The 26,868-nt window shown below is 37.9% G+C and overlaps 1 long non-coding RNA gene across 2 annotated transcripts; it reads left to right on the forward strand.

Moving 5' to 3' along the window:
• The first annotated feature begins 271 nt into the window (after window positions 1-271).
• On the forward strand, window positions 272-26,868 carry LOC129059157 (uncharacterized). 2 transcript variants are annotated; one of them, XR_008524898.2, is made up of 6 exons: window positions 272-409; window positions 531-659; window positions 4,326-4,472; window positions 4,672-4,795; window positions 12,740-12,801; window positions 26,443-26,868. It is a non-coding gene; the product is annotated as an uncharacterized LOC129059157 (long non-coding RNA). The 2 variants fall into 2 exon arrangements; XR_008524899.2 differs by having other exon boundaries at window positions 273-409; window positions 4,643-4,795; window positions 26,443-26,576.

Here is a 26,868-nt window from a genome sequence, read left to right on the forward strand (position 1 = left end):
TAGATTGGTGATGAATAAAACCAAAAGTTGGTTATTCAAAAAAAAATAAACAAGTGTAAGGAAAATGGCTGGGCTTCAGTCAGGACTAGGCTGAGGCAGACATCTGGTGCAGCATGACACAGAGGCTTTGGGGCCTGGCACGCAACCCCGTGCACTGTGTCATCATGTTTATGTAGCCATTTTGATGTAACCTGTTTCTGTGAGTTCATACCTGGCTTTGAGCCACTGTTGTCTGTAAAAAATATAACTGCACTGCTGACTCTGTAGGAGGGAGAGAGATGAATAAAGCCATGTCCCACCTACGGTCCCTGGAGTGTTTTTTCAGCTACCCGCCACCTGTCCACCAACTCCCCTCGGACCCCAGCTCAGGTTGAAACCTGACAGTTGGTGTAGTTGGCAGGATCCCGAGGTGAGAGAGCCCTTAGTCCCCAATGATCCCGGTCAGCCATGCGGCCCCAGCGTGGGTTGTGGTACCGGCTGGCAGCCGGGCTGCTAGGATGGGCCCTGGTGCAAATGTCCCCCATGAGCAGGGAGAAGGCGCTGAAGCACCTGGAAGCACAGAACACTGAGGGAGCGGCGCCTTTGCCAGTAGAGTTGGATGGACGTTTTTGGCTGCGCTATGGGAAGTACAAGCTCAGTCTCTGCTGGATGCAGCGCAGGTAAGGGACCTCCAGGCAAAAGCAGAGAACCTGGAGGCCTGGATACACAGCTTGGAATGGGAATTGGGGGCTGCCTTTAGTGCGGGCCTGGGCCCACCATCCCGGTCAGAGACTCTCGCTTGCTCTGATACCCAGGAGGAAGGACCCCCTGTTGTGGGCTCGCCCAGTGGTCCATCAGAAAATAGAGCATGAACAACCATTGGGGCCCCAGGGGCGGGCTCAGGGACCCCCTACCATGACAGAGCACATATCACACAGTGCCTGTACCCCAGCTGAGTTGCGGGAATTAGGTAAACAGTGCTGGCTGCACGTGGGGGAAACCCTACCTGCCTGGATGCTGCGCCTATGGGATGAGGGAGCCAACAGCATTGTCTGCTCCACCTCTGAAACGGAAAAGTTGGCCTCCATTATGACCCATTTCCTCCTTCCATCAGCGATTGCAGGTGAGCAGGCAGTTAGCACAGGGGGAAGGTGATCGCACCCTAACTGAATGACTGATGGTGGCCATACGAACCATGCGGAACGATGCCGGAGAAATACCAGAAGCTGAGTAAATGGCAGTCGTATATAGATTTGGTGACGGTAATTTGGGAGACGGGTATATGGCAGGCTATGCTGGATCTGAATACCCGAGGGCCAGATGATGAACGCTTTACCTCCCACGTGAGGGACCTTGTGTTAGGGTCTCTGCCCCCGAGTGTCTTCGGCTCCCTGGCCACTGTCCTCACTCCATGCATGGAGTGCCGCATACATGGGGTGCCACATACATGCGAGAACTATCGCCATGGCGGCCCACAGGGAAGCAGAGGGCCACTGAGGGGACCGGGGAGTCCCTGCCATAAAAAGGGGGCAGGCAGCCCTTCCACAGGGCCCCACCTCACGGGACAAAAAGGGGCCCCAACAGGTGACTGGCACGCAGATGTGGATTGATTTGATTTTGGCTGGGGTTGCCAGAGATAAAATTGATAGGTAACCCGATAAAGCGCTGTTAACTTTGTGGAGGCAATTGTCCCAGGAGCAGCAATTCTGGAAAATTCTCAAGAGGGGGCAGGACAATGCTGCTCGACCCAGTCCCGCACAGACGTGCCAGCTTAAGGACTACTTGCAGACGGGAGGAGGTATAGAGCCCTTTGTGTTTGATTAGGGAACTGGCCGAGGTGCCCGGCTTGGGGGAGCCTCCTGACGACCGAAGGCCACATGTGGAGTTGGCAATCCACTGGTCCCCCACCAAGGAACAGTGGGTGCTGGTGCAGATTGCAGTGCAGTGCAGATTGCAGCCTCGTCTATGGGAATCCGGATACGTTTCTGAGCAAGGCTGCATGTATAGACGGCTATGGAGGCTGGTCATTGAGAGTGAAACCTGTATCTTTGCACCTTGGCACTGGCCACTTGGCTCCCTGCTTATACACTGCGTATGTCTCTCCCATACCTGAATACATTCTGGGGGTGGATATTTTACACTGCTTGGCTTCACAAACCACTGCCGGATAATTCAGACGGTTAAGCCAGTACTGCTCCGACTACACATCACCCGCCCTAGGTCCTGCCACATCCCCGACGGGTTAATTCCACCTCTCAATACCGCTTGGCTGGTGGGCAAATGGAGATAACTGAGACTATTCATAAGTTAGTGAAGGTGCAGATAGTGCGTGGCATGCACAGCCCTTACGATTCTCCAGTATGGCCAGTCAGCAAGCCTGATGGACCTTGGTGGGTGACGGTGGATTATTGAGAACTAAAGTAACACCCCCTTTACATGCAGCTGTGCCTTCTATCACGGATTTGATGGACCACTTGACAATGGAATTGGGAGCGCACCACTATGTGGTGAACTTGGCCAATGCATTCTTCTGCCAAATTCTTGCGAGTTATCTCGTCGAATAAGACAAAGGCCATACCAGAGGCCATCATTGATAAAATTCAGGCATATCCCCAGCCCACAAGGATGAGGCAGTTACAGACTTTTGTGTGCCTTTTGGGATATCAGCAAGCATCACACCCTATTTGGCTCAGTTGATAAAACACTTGTATTGGTTGACAAAAAAAGGAACTACTCGGGATTGGGCTGATGAGGCTGAGATGGCTTTTCTGGCAGCCAAGCAGGCCATACAGCAAGCACAGGCCCTATGAGTGATTGACCTGGGGCGCCCATTTGAAATTGATGAGCATGTGACCACAGATGACTGTGGCTGGGGCCTATGGCAGTCCATGGAGCACTTTAGAACACCGGTAGACTTTTGGTCCCAGCTTTGGAAGGGAGGTGAGCCACGATATTCACTGATAGAGAAGCAATTAGCAGCTTCATATGCTGTCCTTCAGTCTTGTGAGAGTGTGATCGGATGGGCTGAAGTCGTAGTGTGGATGACTTACCCAATTGTGGGGTGAGTACATTCAGTGACCCCCTAGACTGGACAGCACAGGCATCCACCTTAGCAAAGTGGGGTGCCTACTTAGAATAGCAGAATACCCTGAGTATAAGCCCCTTAGCAGCAGAATTATAAGAAGTCAGGGGACCTGTAGTCCTGATGCATGGTAAGGCCATGGATCAGCCTGAGGCACCCTTAAACCCTGAGCCATCAGCGTTTAGAAGGGCGCTCCTCCATTCCCAATGGGGCATGGTATACAGATGGGTCCAGCTGGAGTGTTACTGCTGCCTGGACCACTGTCATGGTCCAGCCTATTACTGATATCATATGGTTTGATACTGGGTGTGGACAAAGCAGCCAATGAGCTGAACTTAGGGCATTGTGGATGGTGATCACCAAGGAAGAGACACCTATGCTAATCTGCACCAATAGCCGGGCAGTTTGTAGAGCCCTAACCTTGCAGCTAACTACCTGGAAGTTACAGAATTGGCTAGTTGGCCACCGGGCCATTTGGGACCAGGCCATATGGCAAGACCTATGGGAAATGGGTGTAACCGAGGGATCACCCATAAATCACCAAAAGGATGTAACTATTTATCATGTGTCAGGCCATGTGCCTTTGGCTGCCCCTGGCAATGATAAGGCGGGTGCCTTAGCCATGGTCCGATGGTTGGAGTCAGCACTTACATGACATGTAGCCCAGTGACTGCACCGAAAATTGGGTTGTGCAAGGTGTAAACTAATGCAACAGGTCAAGAAGCATTGGGATCTGTGCATGCCCAAGCAAGATATCTGGGAGGCCTGCCGGAAGTGCCCAGTGTGTGCACAGGCATACCCCAGGTGGAGACAGCTGCCCAGTGTTACACAACAAATGACTGTAGGGTGGATGCCCTTGACTAGGAGGCAAACAGACTACATCAGGCTGCTGCCAAGGTCATAGGGGCATATGCATCTGGTTGGAGTCAGCACCTACATGAGAAGTAGCCCCCTGAATGTAGACCGTCAGGCTGTAGACACGGTCACCAGTCCGTTGTTTGCCTACCCTTGCAGGATGGCCGACTAACAGTACACCATTCAGGCCCTGCAACACTTGTGTGACTTATGTGGTCATCCCCTGACCATTGAAAGTGATAGGGGAACACATTTTGCCAGACAGCAGGTACAACAGTGGGCACAATGGATGGACATGAAGTGGAGGTTCCATATTCCATATAACTCACAACCCACTGGCATGATTGAGTGCTTTAACAGACTCCTGAAAAATGGGTTACAGTTGCGTGTTACTCCCCCGTCTTTGCAGGGCTGGAGTTCAAGGTTGGACCTCGTGCTCCAAAACATGAATGAATGGCCACAGAAAGGTGGCCTGGACCTGGTGGAGTCACTGTGACACTGGGCCACTGCCCCATCCAGTTACAGATACACACCAAGGAGGACCTCTTCCGACCAGGTATGAGGACGAATGGCAATCTGTTGTTGCCTGCCCCGATGTCCCTAAAGGCAGGGGAACAAAAAGCCTGGCTTTGGCCATGGACCCTCATAGCCCCCCATTGCCAATGGTTGGCTATCATAGATCCCTGGGGGGGGTGCCTACAGTATGATTTACATGTCATTCCTTAGGTATGACCTCTACAATTGACCATTCATAGGGGAACGACCAGGGAAGGAACCCTTCTCCAGGGGACATATGTATTGTCTGTGTGGCCTATTATGAGCTCCCCAGTGACTTTGGAATGGATACAGGACCCAAAGGAACAATGGGGAGCTGAAAAGGTATGGTACCATCGCCCAGGGCAGAAGCCTTTGGCAGCTGCATTGTTATCCAGAGATGAAAGGTTGGCCTGTATTTTGCCTGAGGGGCATGATATACTCCTGTCAGTACCAGTGCCTGCTTTGTCCTTTCAACCATAGGTTGACATGCTCCAACAGCATTGTGGACTGGGCCCACACCTACGCTGAGGTGACCAATGTTTCCAACTGTTGGATCTATACTGCCCTTCTAGCAGCAGCTCTGGACAGCTTGCCCTTACACATACATACAGCTTCTATGGAAAAATGGACATGGTTAGAGACTTAGGGTACTATGGCCAACGTTTGGAACATGACACAGCAAGCTTCGGATAGGAGGTGCTGCAAAACCCATGGCATGCCTGCCTCCTGGCTGACCTATAGCATCTATGATGGATGGGGCTGGTTAGTGGGAGAACACTTGGTGCCCCCACCTCAGGTACCATGACGGATAGAGCAACACTGGGGTAATGTTACGCATAGCCTGCACCAATATAACATATGTCACCACACCAAAGGTGTGGTGGAATAGGTGGCCTCATCAAGGCTGGGCCCTAATGGACTTTGTGCCCCCTGCGAGTTTATAGGTGTGTGGAGACATGGGATCATTATATTTACCAGCGAACTGGACTGACCGCTGTACCGGGGGGGTGGCCTCATGTGCCTGTCACTGTTATTCCAACATTGCCTAGACACCCACATAACTGGGAGGTGCTACATTCCCTGCTTTTGCGAGTGCGATGAGCTCCCGGTGGCTCTACACCTTAGCATTAATCATCCCTGGAGCAGGTGTCAGAACTGTAGAAATGCAAGTTACGGCCCCTGTGGAGCACACTACTGGAGTCTTGAATTACACCCTAGTTGGTTGCCCTCCTTCTGTTGACAGATGACGCTGATCAAACCAGTAGGTGGCACTGCAGAACCAGATGGCCCTAGACATATTAACTGCTCCCCAAGGTGGCACCTGTGCTCTTTTGGGAATGCAATGTTTTACCTTCATCTGTGACAACCAACAAAACGTAACAGTAGCTTTGCAAGGAGTTTCCCAGAAAATCAAGGCAGTTGAGAGCCTTACTGATGACCCCTTACAGACGTGGTGGGCATCTCTGCGCTCTGGCCTATACTGCACCCTAATAATTATGGGTAGCATAGTGGGAATATTACTAGTGAGTTGTTGCTCCCTGCATTGCTGCTGTGGCCTCTGGGTCCAAGGTTCCGCCCTGTGGGCAAGTCTCCCCACTAGGAGAACTCCCTTGGCCTAGGGAGTGGAGTGCAAGGAAAATGGGTGTGCTTCAGTCAGGAGTAGGTGGAGGCAGACATCGGTACAACATGACACAGCACCGATGCAACACCCTGTGCACTATGTAATCACATTTATGTAGCCATTTTGATGTAACCTGTTTTTGTGAGCTCATACCTGGCTTTGAGCCACTGTTGTCTGTGAAAAATATAACTGCATTGCTGACTCTGTAGGAGACCGTTTCCCACCTACCTATGGTCCCTCGAGTGTTCTTTCAGCTACCCGTCACCTGTCCACCGACTCCCCTCAGACCCCAGCTCGGGGTGCAACCTGACAGCAGGGTAGATAGACTGCTAGCTAGTTTAACAAAGACAAAAGAGAAGATCCAAATAAGTACAATCAGAAATGACAAAATGACATTACATCTGATCCCACAGAATTTCATAAGATCCTCAGAGACTATTATGAACAAGTCTATGCACACAAATTAGAACATCTAGAGGAAATGAATAAATTCCTGGAAGCACACACTCTCCCAAGATTGAATCAGGAAGAGATTGAAACCATGAGTCGACCAATATAGGGCTCTGACAATTGAATCAGCAATAAACTCTTCAAAGTCAATAATAAGTAAATTAAAAACCTGGTTTAAAAATGGGCCAAGAACCTTGACACATCACAAATGACAATACATAAATGACAGATAAGCATATGAAAAGTTGCTCCACTTTATATGTCATTAGGGAAATGTAAATTTAAATGACAGTGAGATACAGCCACATAGCTCTTAGAATGGCCAATATCCAGAACACTGACAGCACCAAACGCTAGTGAGGAGATAAAGCAGCAATAACTCTCATTCATTGCTGACACAAAGGCAAAATGGTAGACACTTTGGAATTCAATATGACAGTTTCTTATAAGACAAAACTACTCTTGTCATGTGATCTAGCAATCACACATCTTGGTATCTACCCAAATAAGCTGAAAACTTACGTCCACACAAAAACCTACACAAAGATGTTTACAACAGCTTTATTCATGAATATCAAAACTGAAAGCAACCAAGATATCCTTTACTAGATGATGAGAAAAATAAACTGGTACCTCCCGACAATGGAATATAATTGAACAATAAAATGAAATGAGCTATCGAGACATGAAAAGATATGGCGGTAACTTAAATGCACATTACTAAGCGAAAGAAGCCAATCTGAAAGGGCACATGCTATGTGATTCCAACTATCTGACAATCTAAGGCAAAACTATGGAGACAGTAAAAAGGTCCGTGGTTGTCAGGGGTTAGAGGTGAGAGGGAAGGATAAATAGGTGGAATACAAAGGATTTTTAAGGCAGTTTTAAACTACTCTGTACGATATTACAATGGCGGTTACATGTCATTATACTTTTCTTCTGAACCCGCAGAATATATAATATGGACAGTGAACCCTATTGTTAACTATGGACTTTGAGTGATAACGATGTGTCAGTGTAGGTCCATCAGTTGTAACAATTGGACCACTCTGGTGGGGGATGTTGATAATGGAGTCTATGCATGTGTAAGAGCGTGTAGTATATAGGAAATCTCTGTATTTTCTGCTCGGTTTTGCTGTGAACATAAAACTGCTGTAAAAATGTCTCTTAAAAATAAGGTACAAATCATATCAGTTTCATGATTTATAGAGATTTGTTATCTGAAACTAATTCACAACATATTTATCTGTTACATCATTTAGTGAGTCAACTTTTTGGATAAGAATCTTAGCTAAAACTGAGAGGAAAAACATTTTGTCACTTAATCCATAGGAATAACAGAAATACAAGGAATTAATTGCTTATATCATCACAATAAATTCTTAACAAGAAGATGTAGTATTAAAAAAATAACGAAATTAGAATGAGTGGCACTTTTAAAATAATGTAACGTAGCTAGAAAAAATCGTGTATTTTTTTTTAATAATTCTAATGATACTAACTAATAAATTCTAGCACAGATTTTTTTTACAGCAAGTCAATTTAGAACCTAGTTACATATTTATCTTCCTCCTGGTTGGGGTAAAAATTTAAGCTTAATGCTGCCCAGTCAATATTTCAAAAAGCTTGTCTTGATCATCTTCTTTTAATTACATAATAAAGTGCTTCTAAAATTACTCTTTCAGTGGAAGCAATTGGTTTATATATTTAAATGTCTGTCATGGCATATAAAGGATCAGGTGCACTCTTCAAAAAGAAAAATATCTTTCCTCATATTCTGTTATATTATCCTTTTACTTTTTAAAAAATTATCATGTTATTTGCTGCCTTTGAACTTATCAAAAATAAGTAACATATCTTTAGAAAATAAGTAACTCCTACAATTTTAAAGGGCATTGCAGGAGTGAGAATAAAGCTTTACACATTTTTAACTCTTCTCTAACATTTGGCAATCAAGGCGAGCTGTATCAGTCCAGCTTGTAAGGTGGAAGCTGTAACTGTAACTTCCAGGCTAGTCACATAGTTCCCCTGTGGTCAATAATCTTTTAACACATCTACAAGTTGACGGTGTAAAATAACAGCTCTTTGATTTTTAACAAAATATGGAATGATTCATTCACTAATACACTGAAATTTTATTGAGTCTATGTGTATGACAGGGAATTTTTGGGGATCTTACAATTTAACAGTAAATAAAAAGTTTTAAAAAAGAATCCTTCAATTGAGATATAGAGAAGAAAGATGAACGATAAACAACAAAAAATTAATCAGTGAAAATAAGGCTTACTAGAGGACAATAAATGCTATGCAAGTTTTTTAAAAAGTGGTAGAAGGTTGGTGGGTAGGTGTCAATGTTAAATAGGGTGGTTGGAAGAGGCCCCAGAGAGAAGAAGTAACAAGCAGATACCATCATGGGAAATGACCTTTCTGGTAGGGAGCCATATGCTGGAAGAACAAAGATATTCTTCTAATGTGAAGAGAAAAATATAGTGGAAATCACTGAATATGTGTCTCCATGTTCTTTGGTCCAACAGGGTTATAGAAGCAGTGCTCAGTAGCCAATTAGGAGAATAAAAGGGCAAGGAATTGCAGAGAGAAATAATGTGATGAAAGAAATTTTGCCTTGAGGTTTTCAGGTCCCTGGTACAAGCAACACACAGACAAATATTGGGCCCACTTAGGGTAATTAGACAAACTAATTAAAAGCAATTAACCCAGCCTCCACCTACAAAATGAAGAAGTTTAGAGCTGCAACTCAGCTTAGATGTGTATGCTTCCGGTTGAAAAGACCCTTCAGCTAATTTGTCCTGCTGCTGTGTTAATTGCAACTCAGTTGATTGGAAAAAAAAAAAAAAAAAAAAAAAAACTTGGAAAAGAAAAGCCCTTCATATAAAAAGAGAGTCATTTATTCTGACAATTACAATTATTGAAATGTTCTTTTCTATACCTATATGACAGGAATATTATGTTACTAAGCATATACACATCCACAGACACATAGGCCCACCAAAATACACAAAATTTGTCTTAAACTTAAAAGATTAGAGTGTTATTTTTAATAGAAAAAGAAGACCCACAGGATGTAAGCTTTGAAGTAAATTAAGATTTGCCTTTACCCCATTGGAAAATAAAGTTGTGACTGGAAGTCTTGATTTTAGTAGGTTAAGAAAAGAAGTATTTTATTCAGAATATTTTACATATAAAGATTTGTGCCCATATACACACGAACATTCACAGAACAGATATACAAATATCATTATTAGGGGCTGAGCTCTGAATTTTTTTTATTTTCTGCATGATAATGTATGAAGGAATGAATTACCATCATTCTAATTTAAGTAAGCTTTATCAACTTCTATACACAAAAACACACACATATGCAGACACATAGAGTTCAAATACAATCTGTATTTCTATAAATTTTGCTTTATAAAATGTCCCTTTTAAATCTTGCTCTATTGTGAAGTTGACAGGGAGCCTTTAAAATGATTACAATTAATTCTAGTGTTATATGCTTAACTGATAGATATGTTAAGTATCATACAGGAATACCATCCACCATATAGCTGCAAAAAGAATTTTGGAAGTTTGGCCAGTTTACAAAAGAAAAGGATTCTAAGAAAAGCAGGCTAATGAATAGAATAAACTTAGTCCAAAATATCATACATTAACAATAAAATTTTAAGCAAGTATTAATTTTTTCGTAGAAATCAATATGACATATATAGGAGTTCATTACAGAGGAGGGTGAATAATAAACCTGGAAAGAAAAAGCATGAATATATCTTTATAAAATCAAAAGAACATTTGCTACTACTCTGTTTACTATTGTGCTAAATGTAGCATGTAGCAACTTGTCTTTATCTCTTTAATATCAGTATTTAAGCTAAGCAAGCAGATTGCATTTTAGAATAAATAATAAAATTATCTCTGTATGTGTGTTGGTTTTTTTCTGTTCGTTCTTTGCTTATGGCCAGTCTTTTTAAAAATCCATTTCCTATAGTATAAACAGAAGGATGTATTTAAATCACGGATTATTCTTACTATTTAAAAATACTACTATCTTATTGTGAAAAGAGCAGTACTAGGATTGAGAAATGACAAAAGCATGAAAATTATCATGTTAATGTAAAATCCAGTTGGTTTCACTAAAATGAAATAAAACCCAAAATCTGTTTTATTGATTCACACAAAACTTTATAAATTATTACCTATCCTTAGAGATTTTGGAACATTATAAAACAGACTTAGTTTCCCCCTATAAATGTGAAAGAAAATGGAAAAATAATTATCTCATGAGAAAATGGCTTTGAAACAAGAGTAACTTCTATAAGAAAACTGCTGTTTCAAGCACAATTATTTACAGATTTTTTTCTTGGACAAATAATTTCTTAAAACATCATTATATCAGAGATTACAATGTTCAATTAAGCCTGGAAAGAAAGCACTGTATGAGGAGATATAAATGCCCAGATTTCATCTTACACTCTGCCCGGAAAAGCTAATGTACTGAGAACAGCAGGTTTTTGCAATAGAGAAAGAATGTAATAAATATACAGCCAACTAAGTGAGAGCACAGGAGTTTATTTTTACTCAAATTAGCTTCCCTGAAAATTTGGAGGCTAGGGATTTTTATTAATAATTTGGCAGATGGGGGTTGGGATTAGAGAATCCTTATTTGTTGGGTTGGGATGAAATCACAGGGAGTAATAACTTGTCTTCTTGCACTGAGTCAGTTCCTGAATGGGGCCACAAGACCAGATGAGCCTGTTTACCAGTCTCAGTGGTGCCAGCTGGTCCACCAGAACACAGGGTCTGAAAAATACCTCAAACTCTAATCTCAGGTTTACAATAGTGATGTTATCTATAGGAGCAATTAGGGAGCTTAGGAACTGTGTAGCCTCTGGCTGCATGACTCCTCAGCCATAATTTCTGTTCATGTGGATAATTTATTAGTTTTAAACATGCAGTCTGGTCACCAAGCAAGGAGGGAGTTTGTTGCAAGAATAGGCTGTTACTATCTTTCTTTCAAAGTTAAACTATGAACTAAATTCCTTCCAAAGCTAGCTTGACCTATGCCCAGGCATGAACAAGGGCAGCTTGGAGGCAAGAAGCAAGAAAGAGCCAGTTATGTCAGATTTCTTTCACTGTCATAAATTTCCCATGTCAGATTTATCTCACTGTCATAATTTGCAAAAACAGTATCAGGAATATCTTTCCATAAACAATATATAGGTTTATGATTAATATAACCCAATTATACTGAAGGAAAAATAGTAGATTATTGTAAACTTCATTCTCTATTAATAAAAGAGTCAATTATTGAACATATAATGGAAAATTTAGAAACATCCTACTTGTGAACTTAGTAGGTAGAAATTTTTTTCTGTATCTGTGGAAGAAATGTAATAAACCAGGTTATTCCATTTAACCCAATGAATTTAAAAGAAAAAATGTGTTTTGGACATACTATTGCTTTAATTACATTTTGAAATCATTTCAGGTATCAAAATGAATTGGCTACTATATGATGCTATTTGAAATGTATGTATTTATAGTTTCTTTGAAAGCTTAGTATTTCAGTGTCTCTCAAAATAGTAAAGATGTTTGGCCGTTTGCGGTGGCTCACGCTTGTAATCCCAGCATTTTGGGAGGCTGAGGCAGGTGGATAATGAGGTCAGGAGATCAAGACCATCCTGGCCAACATGGTTTAGTAGAAACCCCGTCTATACTAAAAATACAAAAATTAGCCAGCATGGTGGCGTGCCCCTGTAGTCCCAGCTACTCGGGAGGCTGAGGCAGGAGAATTGCTTGAACCTGGGAGGCGGAGGCTGCAGTGAGCCGAGATCGTGCCACTGCACTCCAGCCTGGGTGACAGAGAGAGACTCTGTCTCAAAAAAAAAAAAAGCTGTTCATTCTCAGTGATCTACATTGTAATTTAAAAAATATGTCATATGGATATTATTATAAAATTAGAAATACTGTGTGCATACTCCTTTTACATCACTGTTTTATCCAAAAAGCCCACAGATTACAGAACTCCATTATTAGGGTGCTGAACCTTCTTGATTTCTCTAATTCTCGGTTTGTAATATCAGAATTTGCTTCTAGATGGGAAATGAAAATGTATGTAGTAACTTGGCATTTCTAGACAGCTATTCTAGTTGGAGATTGATGCTTTACTTCCCTCCCATTTTTTTCTCTTCCTGTTCCAGCAAGGGGCAGCAGAAAATCACCTTGGTTGTCCAAGGAAGATTAATAACCTTTCAATCTGATGGTAAGTCAGCTCTCACCCACCAATGAAGGGAGAAACACAGTATTAGCACATAGCATAAAAAAAGACAAGCAAACAATATGTCTACACTTGATAAAGAAAATTTTGATACATTCATGGAGAGAGAAAAAAGTTAGTAATAACTGCTATGACAGTCAATGCATCCAGTATGTTTATATAAAATGTATGAAGAATATCGATATTAAAAAAATAAAAAAGCAAAATGTAACAGAACTAGGAGAACTTTAAGATAGCATTCTCACTCATTTGTTTAGAAATTCAAATAATAAACAAGAATCGAGAATATCTGAATAATATTTTATAAAGTCATTAGAATATGCACGTATGTGTATATATGTATACACACATACACAAACACACATTAACATGTTTATGTGTATATATATGCAGTAACACGTATTTGTGTGTGAGTGCATGTATACACATCTCCACAAAACTTTCATACAATTCAATGGTGGTTTGTCTTCTAGCTATGAAACATCAAAAATAGATGATCAATTTTATCATATATGAAATTTCACAAAACAATACAATTTGAAACCATTAAGAAAAGGCTATTTAAATAAATTAAACAATTAGAAATTAAACACCAAACAAAACACTCTCCTAGGCAGTTTGCTTTCCTAACAGCTTACTAAGCTGCAATTACTGACTTTTCAAAAGCCCAAGTAAAATAATTACACTATACATAATATTTCTGACATGGCCAATGCTGAAAGTAAAGGAATATTTGCAGCCCTAAAATACTTGTATTATTTTACTAGAGAGAAAAATAAGTGAATCAATCATTTAAATAAGGTTATAAAAATAACCGCATAATAAATTAATTATAAATAATTAAAAAAGAAATCAGTTTAATCCAAGTGATTTTTTAAGTACTTAATATGTTTAAAGATAATTATTACAAATGGAAGAAAAGCAAAATATTTGTCACAATAATAAATTTATGAACACAGATATGGAGGCATGCTTCCATTCTCCGAACTTCCCTTGACTTTTGCCTGTTGTATATGTTAGGCATGTATGCAGTGAGATAGCAAAACAGAAACAACAGCATTTACCTGCCCTATTACCCTCTCAGAAGTATTAGCCTTCAGCATGTATTAAGCCCATAGGTCATGCTGATAAATTGTTTTGAATGACAAAGCTACATAATTCGGCTAATAGGGATATCACAGCAGTGAGCAAAACATCGGTGCATCACATAAAAAGGGACATTCTCTCAGTGTGTATTTTTGGTGCTGTCAACACTAATAATTTGACTAAAAATCGTCCACCCAGTCTTTCAACTGTAGTGTAACTAATTTTGCATAATAAGTAACCAGGAAGAAATAATTAGAGATTATTATATAAAAATCCTGTTTCCTTTCAACATTTGACCCACTAGCTTTAACAATCTTCCTTGATTCTTTTCTGAGTCAAGTCTTTGAATGTTGCACATGGTGATTTTCCAACTTTATTATTTCTTCTATATAGTATTTATAGCTTGGAATTCTACTTTAAGAAAGAAATCTCCTTTCCTCCTCTATTTATTTGTTCATTTATTACCTGATGAACACACAGATTTTTATGTTATTCAATAGACTACAGGTTCATTAATATTATTTTACTTTGAATTTTTGTACTACATTTGGACAAAGAAGCCAATTCAAAATAGCTCTGTTATTACATTTGGTATGACCATCACCTTTGTTAAGCCAGATTTATTGTTTCTCCTGGTATCCAAAGACACAACAGAATTGAAATAAGTTTTGGATTTTGCTTACACAAGAATTACGCTATCATTATTTACTTTAAATGTACTTTACTAGTCAGGACTACATAATAACATTGGGGTTGAAAACAGAAACTTTGTCCAAAGTAAACTTGAAAGTTTCTGAACTATCACAAGCCAAGGCTCAATATGAGCGCATGTCCATGTGTGAGAGACTCACTGTACAGTAACATTCTGTATAGAATACAATCAATATTTATTAGACAGGCTTTTATTTAAAAATTAAAATATGCCCTAATTTGCATATATGTATATATTTATATATATTTGAAATCTACACCAGTAACTGCCATGATTGTTTAGAATACAGATTCACTAATTTGTTTTTTAGGAAGGAGTATTTTATCACTGATGTTTAAAATCTCCAACAAATACCGATAGTAAAAAGCAGGTCATCTTTTCACTAATTTTAAATATTAGTTTTACATTTTAGACAACACAGTTCCTTATTTTCTGTACTCAGGACAGACCATTTCCATTTGTCAGATTTGATATGCCACACTCTGACCAAACTTTTTTTATCCATTATCGTGACCTTTGAGTGTTTTTAGTAAATGCTCCTGCACTCAGCATTAATTTATCTAGCTAATACTAATTTTTAGGAGTACTAAGCAAGTGACTTTCCAATTTAGTTTTACTGATGAATACAGGGCAAATGTAGTCAAATAAGACCAAATGTAAAATAGTAAACATGCCTTTTAAAGAACAGGAGGAATATTATATTATTTTGCAATTACTTTTTAAGGTTGAAATTAGTGGGCGATTTCTCTGCATCAGATGTTTATATGTTCAACAGATTATTTCTTATGTAAATGAAGAAATAAGGACACAAAAATAAAAAATAAGCTAGAGAAAGGAAAGCTGATGTTTGAAATAATGACATCAAGTATAACCTTAGATCTTTTAGTATAATTAAAAAATTAAATTTTATTTTCTTGAACTGTATACTTATACTTTCTTAAACAGATACTGTATGTATACACAGATGATTTCCTATTTGTGAAATTTTTATCATGTTTTACTTTATCTGTAAGCATTAATTGGCTTTATATTTGAATATTAATGTTACTTTTATCATAAAGCACTAAATATATTTTACAACAGTGTGAACATTCAATGTATTAAAAGTATATAATATAAGTGGGATATTTGTGGCCCACTGGGTTCTGTTTATTAATGAACTAGGCAGCAATTGCATGTTTATTTTCATGAAATATGTTCATGAAGAACACAGATGAGATCAAAGTTAAATAATTCATTTACCTCTTATATTTTAAGAAAACCAATAATCTCAAATATAAATGACACTGCAGAAAGCCCTGGGACAATACAGTTCTTAGAGTACCACGTCTGCAAAGAAACAATTTTTTTAACAATGTTATACCAAAAGTTTAGTTTTCCAGAAGACACATTCCTAAAGTTTTTGCAACATTAGCACAGCTATGAAAAATTATCTGTAACGTTCCTAAGGAACACAGAAAGTATAAAAAGTGTAAGTTCTTAATTCCATGAAGAATATATAGTTATCTGAAAAAATGTACTTGTGTTTGTGTATTCACACTTAGAAGGGTGATGATCAACAGTTTTACTCAAACTGAAATTTTTAATTTCATTCCATGAAATAGTTATATATCTCTATTCAACATTAAATATTCTTTAGACACAATGTCTTCTTAAAACAAATCTGATAATAATATTTTTCAGAATTTTATGTAATTCTAAGTGGTTAGACTTTCTTATCATATTTGCTATGTTAATGTTATTTATTCTTTAAATACAGATAAGACATACACGTGACCTTTAAGGCCAGCTATTTCCTAGTTCCTTATATTAAAATTATCTGATTTAACTTCACCTGTGTCTTTCATATGCTACAATACATGCTGGCATACCTACATAATTTGTATGTATCTTACATGAAATATTAAAATATTTAACACTCAAAAGGGTAATTCTAAATTACTTTATTGGTGTAGCCAAATAAATATTCAGTTTACTTCAAATTCACTTATGAAAAAGTCATAAGGTCCTCAATAATTTTTAATCAATTTCAGAAAAAGATAGATTATTATAGAAAGTCTTAGATTATGATGCAAATGACATAATGCAAGTTCATAGCAAGTCGTAGATTATGATGATAATGACATAATACAAGTTCATAGAAAGTCTTAGATTATGACGCTAATGACATAATGCAAGTTCATCACATCAAAACTCACTTTACACAGAGGCATATTAGGACAATAGTCTGCTTTGGAGTATCATGGAGAATATTTTGAAGACATGGCATATTTACTTATCCTAAAACCTTATCATTATAAATTAAGTCATTTGTTGTTTTCCAAACCAAGTTACACATAAAATAAAGAACTTGTAAGTGGGAAATTAAAAACACCTCCATGAGGCAAGTGCCAGACACATTTTTATAGGAAGGCTATACTACTCAAAAACAATAAGTGAATTGCAGAGGATCAAACATATTTTGTCCAAAAATATGGGTAAGGAGATCTTCATGGAAAATGATGCCGTAAAGATGCTATTATTTTATTAAAGTGGTGGAAAAAGAGCACTGGCAATGGTGGAAATGGCTCTGAAAAGCACAGACATACAAATGCAAATCTTCAGAATTCTCTTAGGGCACATTATTACAATCACAAAAAGTGTATTAACATAGTATTGCATGGCAAAGAATATAACAATCTGTAATATACACTCAATACATGACTGACTTTCTAAAATTAAGAAATAATAATAGTAAGAATAACAATACTGTTTTCATAGAAAGAAATTCTTATTACTCTATATAAATGAGATATAAGCTTCCTTTACTCATAATCCATCTGTAGAGTTTAATTAACAATAATATACGAGCTGATAACTATCAGTGGAAATATAAATAAGAACGGAAATAATTGGACTTCTTAAAATTATTTGCTTCTTTTCTTTTTCTTAAATATTGGAAAATATGTATGATTGTTCTTAGAAAAATATTTGTTACCCATTGATTAGGATATCTTTTCATCTGGAACTGTCTGTCTATTCTGGAAAAAGCAGCTGAAAAGACCAAAAGCTGTGCATAGATTTATGGCAGCCACTTGGAGATAGACAAAATTTGAAGTTCAGCATCAAGGAACTTCAAGGAAGGAGAGGCTTATTAAACCTCCAATTGTTTGATTTGGCTTCCTGAAGAGCTAAACCATAGGACCTAGGATTTTAAGAGGAACAAGAAAAAAAGAGAGGATTAGTGAAGTGAAAGACAAATTCATAGAAAATATCCAGGTTGATGAACAAAATGAATGGAAGACAAAAAAGAGCACTTACAAATTCTATGGGAACCTATTGATAAAACTAATGTGCAAATTCGTAAGTCACAAATGGGAGAAGAGAAGAAGGGAAGAAGTGACAATGACTAATTAACATTGCAAACTGAAGAAATTTCAAAATCCTTAGATTTGAGAACTGCCCTGAAGAGAATCAATGCTTAAGCACATCCATAATAGAACTTCTGGAAAACAAAACATAGAAAGAGAAAAGGTCAAAGGCATTTGCAGTAAAGTCAAATATAGATAATTCATTAGCAGAGAACTCACAATTACAGGAATATTCAGTGGTATTGATCAAGTTTAAAAAACAAGAAAATATTAATAAAAAACACATGTAGAGAAAATCTAAAGAAATATTGGCTGTGTAAAGCAATGCCTTATTTAAAATAAAATTCCATTAAATACACAGGACAAGTGTGCTCCTTTCACTCTGAGTATAGCAACCTGAAAACAAACATCACTCTCAAAGTAAAAATGAGAAAAAATGAGATAATATACAAAATATAATTATTTTAATCCATTCAACGAGTTGAAGTTACACGTCTGTTAAGGGAACTCAACTCCAAGGAGTGTTAAGCTCTTTCCAAGAACACAAGATGTATGAACTGTTATATTTTTGGCAGGACACAGCCAGAAATCTGCAAAACGCCAAACCAAAGCAATAAAACAAGCACACAAAAAACAAACAATATTCTAAAGGGAAATAGTAGGGCTGAACACCAGTTTACAATGATTGGGAGCCCCAGATACAAGAGAAATGTATATTTAATCACAAATGATTCTTCAATTGATTCTACCAGATTTTTAATAGAAATAGATTTAAATTAAAAACAAATAATAGCTTTAGGGGTACAATTGTTTTTTGGTTACAGGGATGAATTGCATAGTAATGCAGTGCGGGCTTTGAGTTTACCCGTCACCCAAATAGTATTCATTATTCTTAATAGGTAGTTTTCATCCCTCACTTCCCTCCTACCCTCCTCCCTTCTAAATCTCTTCCAATGCCCATTAGAGTACCCTGTATGCCTTTACATATGCATAGCTTAACTCCCACTTGTAAGTGAGAACATGCAATATTTAGCTTTCCATTCCTAAATTACTTCACTTAGGATAATGGCCTCCAGTTCCAACTTGCATTGGTGCAAAAGACATGATTTCATTCTTTTTTTTATGGCAGAGTAGTATTTCATGATATATATATATATATATATATATATATATATATATATATATATATAGTACATTTTCTTATCCATGCATCAGTTGATGGGCACTTAGGTTGACTTTAAATCATTGCAATTGTGAATTGTGCTATGATAAGCATAAGCGAGTAGGTATCTTTTTGATATAATGACTTCTTCTCCTTTGGGTACATACCAGTAGTGGGACTGCTGGATGGAATGGTAGATCTACTCTTAGTTCTTTGAGAAATCTCAATACTGCAGAAATAGATTTTTAATGGAAATCTTAATGGGCAGAGGAGAAGACTCAATAGAGTCTCCTTAGTGTTCTTAGGAAAGATAACTTTATACCAAGCAAAAATATGTAGTCAAGAAAAAAAAAATGAAGAAAACAGAAACTGGTTGCAAAATGGCTTGAATGCTGGGGTGGCAGAGAGACAGCTCTATAAAGCAGCTATTCTAAATATTTTTAAGAATTAAACTATGCTGCTAGAGAGCAGTAAAGAAATATAGGCTGTTTTTTCTCTCTCTCCTGATGAAGCAGTGACAGATTCTGTCATACGTAGGCCCCAAGAGATATGGATACAAGCAAACCCATCTGCCTCTAGGGAAGCATTGGGAAGAACCTGCTCTATGCTCCTGAGGGCAAAGCAAAAATCCATTGCTCTAGGGAAGCATACATGCAAAATCCTCTGCCCTTGGAGGTGAGGCAGAAAAATCAGGCTCTGAAGTCTTCATGAATACAAATCGCTGTTCCGCTACCACTGAGCACAGGGGAATAACTTTATCTTATAGAAGACCCACAACAAGCCAGGCACAGTGGCTCATGCCTGTAATCCCAGCCCTTTGGCAGGCTGGGGAGGGTGGATCATTTGATGTCAGAAGTTTGAGACCAGCCTGGCTTACATGGTAAAACCCTGTCTGTACTAAAAACACACAAAAACATTAGCCAGGCATGGTGGTAAACGCCTGTAGTCCCATCTACTGGGGAGGCTGAGGCAGGAGAATTGCTTGAGCCCAGGCGGTGGAGGTTCCAGTGATGAGTTCACGCCACTGCACTCCACCTTGGGCTACGGAGTCAGACTCTATCTCAAACAAAACAAAACAAAACAAAACAAAACAAAACAATAACAACAAAAAAAGACCCACAACAGATACAAGACAAAATTCGGCTGCCGTGGGTGGAGCAGAGGCATGAACACTGAAAAGCCCTAACTCCTGAGGTCCAGGCATGCAGCCCATGCAAAGACTGAGGCTGGATGAGGAGAGACAAGAACTTGCCACCCCAGAGATAAGCATAGCATTAGCATAAATAGTATCAAAAGCATAGCAACAGCATCCACCACTGGAAGAGAGACAAGAGCAAAGAGAAAGAGAGAGACAATATCCTGTTATTAGAAATCCAGGAACAAGGTGAAAGATGAGGGAAATAATGGAGTGGAAATGCCAAGAGAAGTTCTCCAGAATTCTAGGACACACAATGACAGCGCAAAGAGAAATGAATGTGAAGTCTGTGGGAGCTGAGAAAATGGTAATGACAAAACACAAGTCTACAAAACACAAGCCTGTCTTACAACCAACAATATTAACCTAACCCTACACAATAACGGCCTGACAAAGAAAGGGTCATACCCATTTCTAGGCATAAATAATGTATACCTGTTTCACCTGCTCTTCTAAACTTAATGTCTGGAATTTGGAATTAGCTATATTATATCAGAGATAAAAATTTCCTTTAGTAGTCTCTCCAATAAACTAATCACAGCTGAGGAAAGACTCCATAGGACTTAAAAGTAGAATAATAAAAACAATTCAAAATAAAATGCAGCAAGAAAATTGTAAAAAAATAAATAGTATACTCAAGAGCTGTGGCACAGAATTTAAAAGTACATGTATTTATAGAGAGAGGAGAGGGAGAAGAAAAGGCAAATAAATTCTTTGAAGAAATAATGACACAAAAATTTCTAAAGTAAATAAAAAACTACAAACCACAGATAAGGGAAGTTTAGATAACTCTAACAAGGTAAATACAAAATAAAAGAAATATTTTATAAAGAAAAAAAATCACAGACAGTGTGCTGAAAGATGTTAAGATAAAACCTTGAAGGCATCTAAGGAAAAATGAACATTTCGTACAGAGGAAACAAGATAAGAATGTAAATAGCTTTGTTTTGTTTTGTTTTGTTTTTCAGAAACTATGTAAGCCTAAAGAGAGTGGAGAGATATCTTGAAATTGTTGAAAAAAGCAACATGCCAACCTACAATGCTATACCAAGCAAAAATATCTTATGTGGTCAAGATAAAAAGAAGAATACAGAAACCAGTTGCAAGATGGCTCATATGATGGGTTTAGAGACAAGAACTCTCAAACATCTATTTTAAATATTTTGAAGGATTAAAGGAAAATGTGGCCTTAATAAATTAATAGTTTGGAAAATGCAAGGGATAAATGGAACCAATTAAAAAATAACCAGACACAGAATTTAGAATGGAAAAGTCCAAAAATCAAAATGAGAAATTCACTGCATGTTGTTAACAACAGATTGGAGAGAACTGAATAAATGAAAAGTGAACTTCAAGATATATCAGTAAAAATGACCTAGTCTCAACATATTCTTTATAAGATTGAAGAACAGATTACCAGTTAGGTTCTAACATGGCTTATAGTTGGAGCCTCAGAAAAAACAGAACCGTGAGATTGGAATGGAACAAGTATTTGAATTAAAAATGAACATTTGTTATTTTTCCAGTTTGATGAAAACACCTACTTACAGACCCATACCAGCAGATCGTAGGCAGAATAAATACCAAGAAAATCACATCATAGTAAAACTGCTGAAACACATGACAAATTTTGAAAATAGCCAGAGAACAAAAGAATTATTACAAACAAAATAATGAAATGAGAGATAACTAACATTTAATCAGACACAACTGAAGCCACAGATAATGCGATGATGTCTCTACAGTGCTGAAAGAAAAATTTTCAGAACAGAATCCAGGAAAAATGTTCTTAAAATTAGAAGGAAATACTTATACAGTTAAATAAATAGTGAAGTTTTGTGGCCACAGACCTGTATTGGGAGAAAGGCTAAAGAACGTACTTTAAGCTGAAAGATAATGGTACCAGGTAAAAAATAAGAAGAGTATCAGAAATTGCAAACATGGGCAAATACACAATTTTTATGCATTGATTTCTTTAATGGCAAATGGTAAGAGAGATACAACAGCATTGAAAGGTGAGATTTATACAGTATGTAGAAGAAAGAAATGAAAAAATAGAACAAAGTACAGTGGGTATAAAGTATAAAGTGTAATATGTAAAATGGAAAGTACAAAATAGGAAGTAGGAACCTGGAATCATCACAAGTGATGTGGAAAATGGAATAATAGTAAGTTTAAATGTTGAATATTTGAAGATGTGTAATATAAAATCTAAAGATGCTACTAAAATAATTACACATATAGAGAGAGTTAAAAGGCACTAGAATATAAATTAATGAAACATAATAATAGAAAGTACAGGAATAAACTCACACATATAGTCACTGATTTTTAGAAAAAGGTATTACTATATCACAATATAATATATATAATATGCTCACCTAATAGTACATAAAAATGACAAAAATTATATTGAAATGGGTCATTGGTCTAAATGTAAGAGACGAATCTATAGATAAAATAGAAGAAAAATATGAAAAATTCTTATTATCTTGGGGTAGGTAAATAATTTCTTGAGTAGAATACAAAAATCATAAACTATAAAAGAAAAAATGCATACATTAGACTTCATCAATTCTTTTTCCTATTCAAAATACATAAATAACAAGTTGGAAAGTAAAGCTGTAGACTAGTAGTAAATGTTTGCAAAATTTTGCCTGAACAAAGAAACGTATTAAGGAGATATATAATATCTATATTCCATAGAGATATATAATATATGGAATATAGAGAAATAGATATTATATACTTAAAACTCCCATAATTCAATAATAATAAAAATAACTCCTTGGAAATGAAAAAAAATTAAACAGACACTCCACTAAAGAAAATATAAGAAAAGAAAAAAACCACATGGAAAGTTACTCAACATAATTAGTCATTAAAGAATGCAGATTAAAACTACAATAAGTTGCTACTGCATACCTATCTGAAGCCCTAAAACTAAAAACAAACATACAAACACACAAAAAACAATAGCAAAAAATATTAAATGCTGGCTAGTAGCAAGTGGAAATCACATAAAATCGGGGTATAAATGCAAAGTGATACTGTAACATTGAATAATGGTTTTGCAATATCTTATGATGTTAAATACACCACAAAACCTAGGGGATTAGTCAGTTTTCATACTGCTGTGAAGAAATACCCAAGACTAGGTAATTTATAAAGAAAAAGAGGTGTAATGGACTCACAGTTTCACCTGTCTGGGGAGGCCTCACAATCATGCCAGAAGGCAAAGGAGGAGCAAAGGCATGTCTTACATGGTGGCAGGCAAGATAGCATGTGCAGGGGAGCTGCCCTTTATAAAACCGTCAGATCTCATGAGACTTATTCACTATCAGGAGAAAAGCCATGGGAAAAACCCACCCCCATGATTCAATTACCTCCCTTTTTGTCTCTCCCACGACAAGTGGGAATTATGAGAACTACAATTCAAGATGAGATTTGGGTAGGGACACAGCCAAACTATGTTATTCTGGCTGTGGCCCCTCCCAAATCTCATGTCCTCACATTTCAAAACACAATAATGTTTTTCCAACAGTCTCCCAAAGTCTTAACTCATTCCAGCATTAACCTAAAAGTCGAAGTCCAAAGTCTGTTCTGAGACAAGAAAGTCCCTTCCACCTATGAGCCTTAAAGTTTCAAAATGTTCTCCTTTGGACTCCATGCCTCACATCCGGGTCATGCTGATGCAAGAGGTGGGCTCCCATGGCCTTGGACAGCTCTGCCTCTGTGGCTTTGCAGCATACAGCTCCCTCCTGGCTGTTTTTGCAGGCTGGTGTTGCGTGTCTGTGGTTTTTTCCAGTTGCATGGTGCAAGCTGCTGGTGGATCTACCATCCTGCGGTCTGGAGGATGGTGGCCTTCCTCTCACAGCTACAACAGGCAGTGCCCTGTTAGGGACTCTGTGTGGAAGCACCCACCCCACACTTCCCTTCTGTACTGCCCTACAAGAGGTTCTCCATGAGGGCTCCACCCATGCAGCAGACTTTTGCCTGGACATCCAGGCATTTCCATACAACCTCTGAAATATAGATGGAGATTCCCAAACCTCAATTATTGACTTCTGTACCTCTACACACTCAACACCATGTGGAAATTGCCAAGGCTTGGGGCTTGCACCCTCTGAAGCCATGGCCTGAGATGTACATTGGCCCATTTTAGACACAGCTAGAGTGGCTGGGACACAGAGCACCAACTCCCAAGTCTGCACACAGCAGGAGGGCCCTGGACCCAACCCAGGAAACCATTTTTTCCTCCTAGGCCCCCAGGCCTGTGATGGGAGAGGCTGTCATGAAGGTCTCTGACATACTCTGGGGATATTTTCCCCATTGTCTTGGTGATTAACATTCTGCTCCTTGTTACTTATGCAAATTTCTGCAGCCAGCTTGAATTTCTCTCCAGAAAATGCTTTTTCTTTTCTATTGCATCATCAGGCTGCAAATTTTTTTTATCTTTTATTCTCTGCTTCCTCTTAAAAATTTCCTCTGCCGGATACACTAAATCATCTCTCTTAAGTTCAAAGTGTCACAGATTTCTATGGCAGAGGCGAAATGCCACCAGTCTCTTCACATAGCAAGAGTGACTTTTACTCCAGTTCTCAACAAGTTCCTCATCTCCATCTAAGACCACCTCAGCCTGGACCTTCTTGTCCATATTACTATCAGCATTTTGGTCAGAGCTATTCAACAAGTCTTTAAGAAGTTCCAAATTTTCCCACTTCTTCTTGTCTTCTCAGCCGTCCAAGTCTCTAGGAAGTTCCAAACTTTCCCACATTTTCGTATCTTCTTCGGAGCCTTCCAAACTGTTTCAACCTCTGCCTGTTACCCAGTTCCAAAGCTGCTTCCACATTTTTTGGGTATCTTTACAGCAGTACCCACCCCTGGTACCAATTTACTGTATTAGTCCATTTTCATACTGCTATGAAGAAATACTCAAAACTGAGAATTATGAAGAAAAAGAGGTTTAATGGCCTCATAATCATGTTGGAAAGTGAAGGAGGAGGAAAGTCATGTATTACATGGTGGCAACCAACAGAGTGTGTGCAGAGGAACTGCTATTTATAAAACTATTGTATCTCCTGAGACTTATTCACTCTCAGGAGAACAGCATGATAAAACCTGCCCCCATGATTCAATTACTTTCCACTGGGTCCCTCCCATGACATATGGGGACTATGGGAACTACAATTCAAGACGAAATTTGGGGGAGGACACAGCCAAACCATATCATCTAGCAACCTAACCCTAAGTATTTACCCAAGAGAGATAAGAACATAACAGATTAATAATACCCAAGAACTATAAAAAGCTGGTAGGACTATATTAATATCAGATAAGTTACACTTTAAGACAAGAAGTATTGCTAGAGAAAACAGAGTTTCTTCATAACGATGAAATAAGCAGTTGATCAGCAAGACATAGCAATCTGAAATTTGTGAAATCCTAATTAAAAAAAACCTCTAAATATGTCAAGCAAAAGCAGATATTTCCTAAGTGAGAAATGGAACATTACAGCATTACAGACATATTGTTTAATGTAATTTCTATAAATGATAGAATTAGGCAAAATAGAATATAGAATATGTGAACAACTCTGAGACAACTGATATTTATAAATTCAAGTAATTTAAACAAGTGCAGAGTATATATTCTTTCAAGTGTACATAGAACATTCACTATGACAATTTCTCTTTTATGTTATACTTTCTTTTATAAATATATCTTGTATAAAAATGAGTTACAAAAATATAAGTATCTTAATAAATTCCAAAAGATGGAATTTTTTAGCATATGTCCTCTTATGAAAACAGAATTAAATTACAAGTGAAGATAAATTAGATTTTCAGAAAAATTCCCAAATATTTGGGTATTTAATAACATTCACCTAAATAACCCCTAGATCACAGAATAAAATATAACTAAATTTAGAAGGTACATTGAATTTCTAAAAGTTTAATTTTGACCTATAAGAGATACATGAAAAGAAAAATATAAGTTATCAAAATTTTTGGGACGCTGCTAAGCTATAGCTTGAAGGGACATTTATAATGTCAATGCCTATGGTAGAAAAATGGCCTAAAATTTACAGGCTAAGATTCTTTTTTTTTTTTCTTTCCAGCCTCCAAGATGAGATTGGCTAAGATTATTTCACAGGAAACTAGAAATGGAAGAGCAAAGTGAAGCTAAGGTGATCATGGAAAAGAAATAATTTATATAAGAACAAATACTAATATCATAAAAACATATCAACATATGACTATGGGAGCAATGTATTTCAGCCCATAACACTCCCCAGTAGAGAACAAGGTATGGATACTTGCAGTCATCACTTCATTTTCTTTCTGAGCATTTTAGGAATTGCAATAAGGCAAGGAAAAGAAATGCATGACATAAAGTTTGTAAGATAAATATTTATTCGCAGATGACAGTATTGTCTGCATAAAACTTCTGTAGAAATCTCTGAAAGAAGTGTCTGTAGTAGTATGTGAATTTATCAAGATAGCAGGATACGTGGCCAATTTTTAAAAATCAGTTGTATCTTTTC

The sequence above is a fragment of the Pongo abelii genome, chromosome 3 (assembly GCF_028885655.2).
Source record: "Pongo abelii isolate AG06213 chromosome 3, NHGRI_mPonAbe1-v2.0_pri, whole genome shotgun sequence".
Taxonomy (NCBI): domain Eukaryota; kingdom Metazoa; phylum Chordata; class Mammalia; order Primates; family Hominidae; genus Pongo; species Pongo abelii.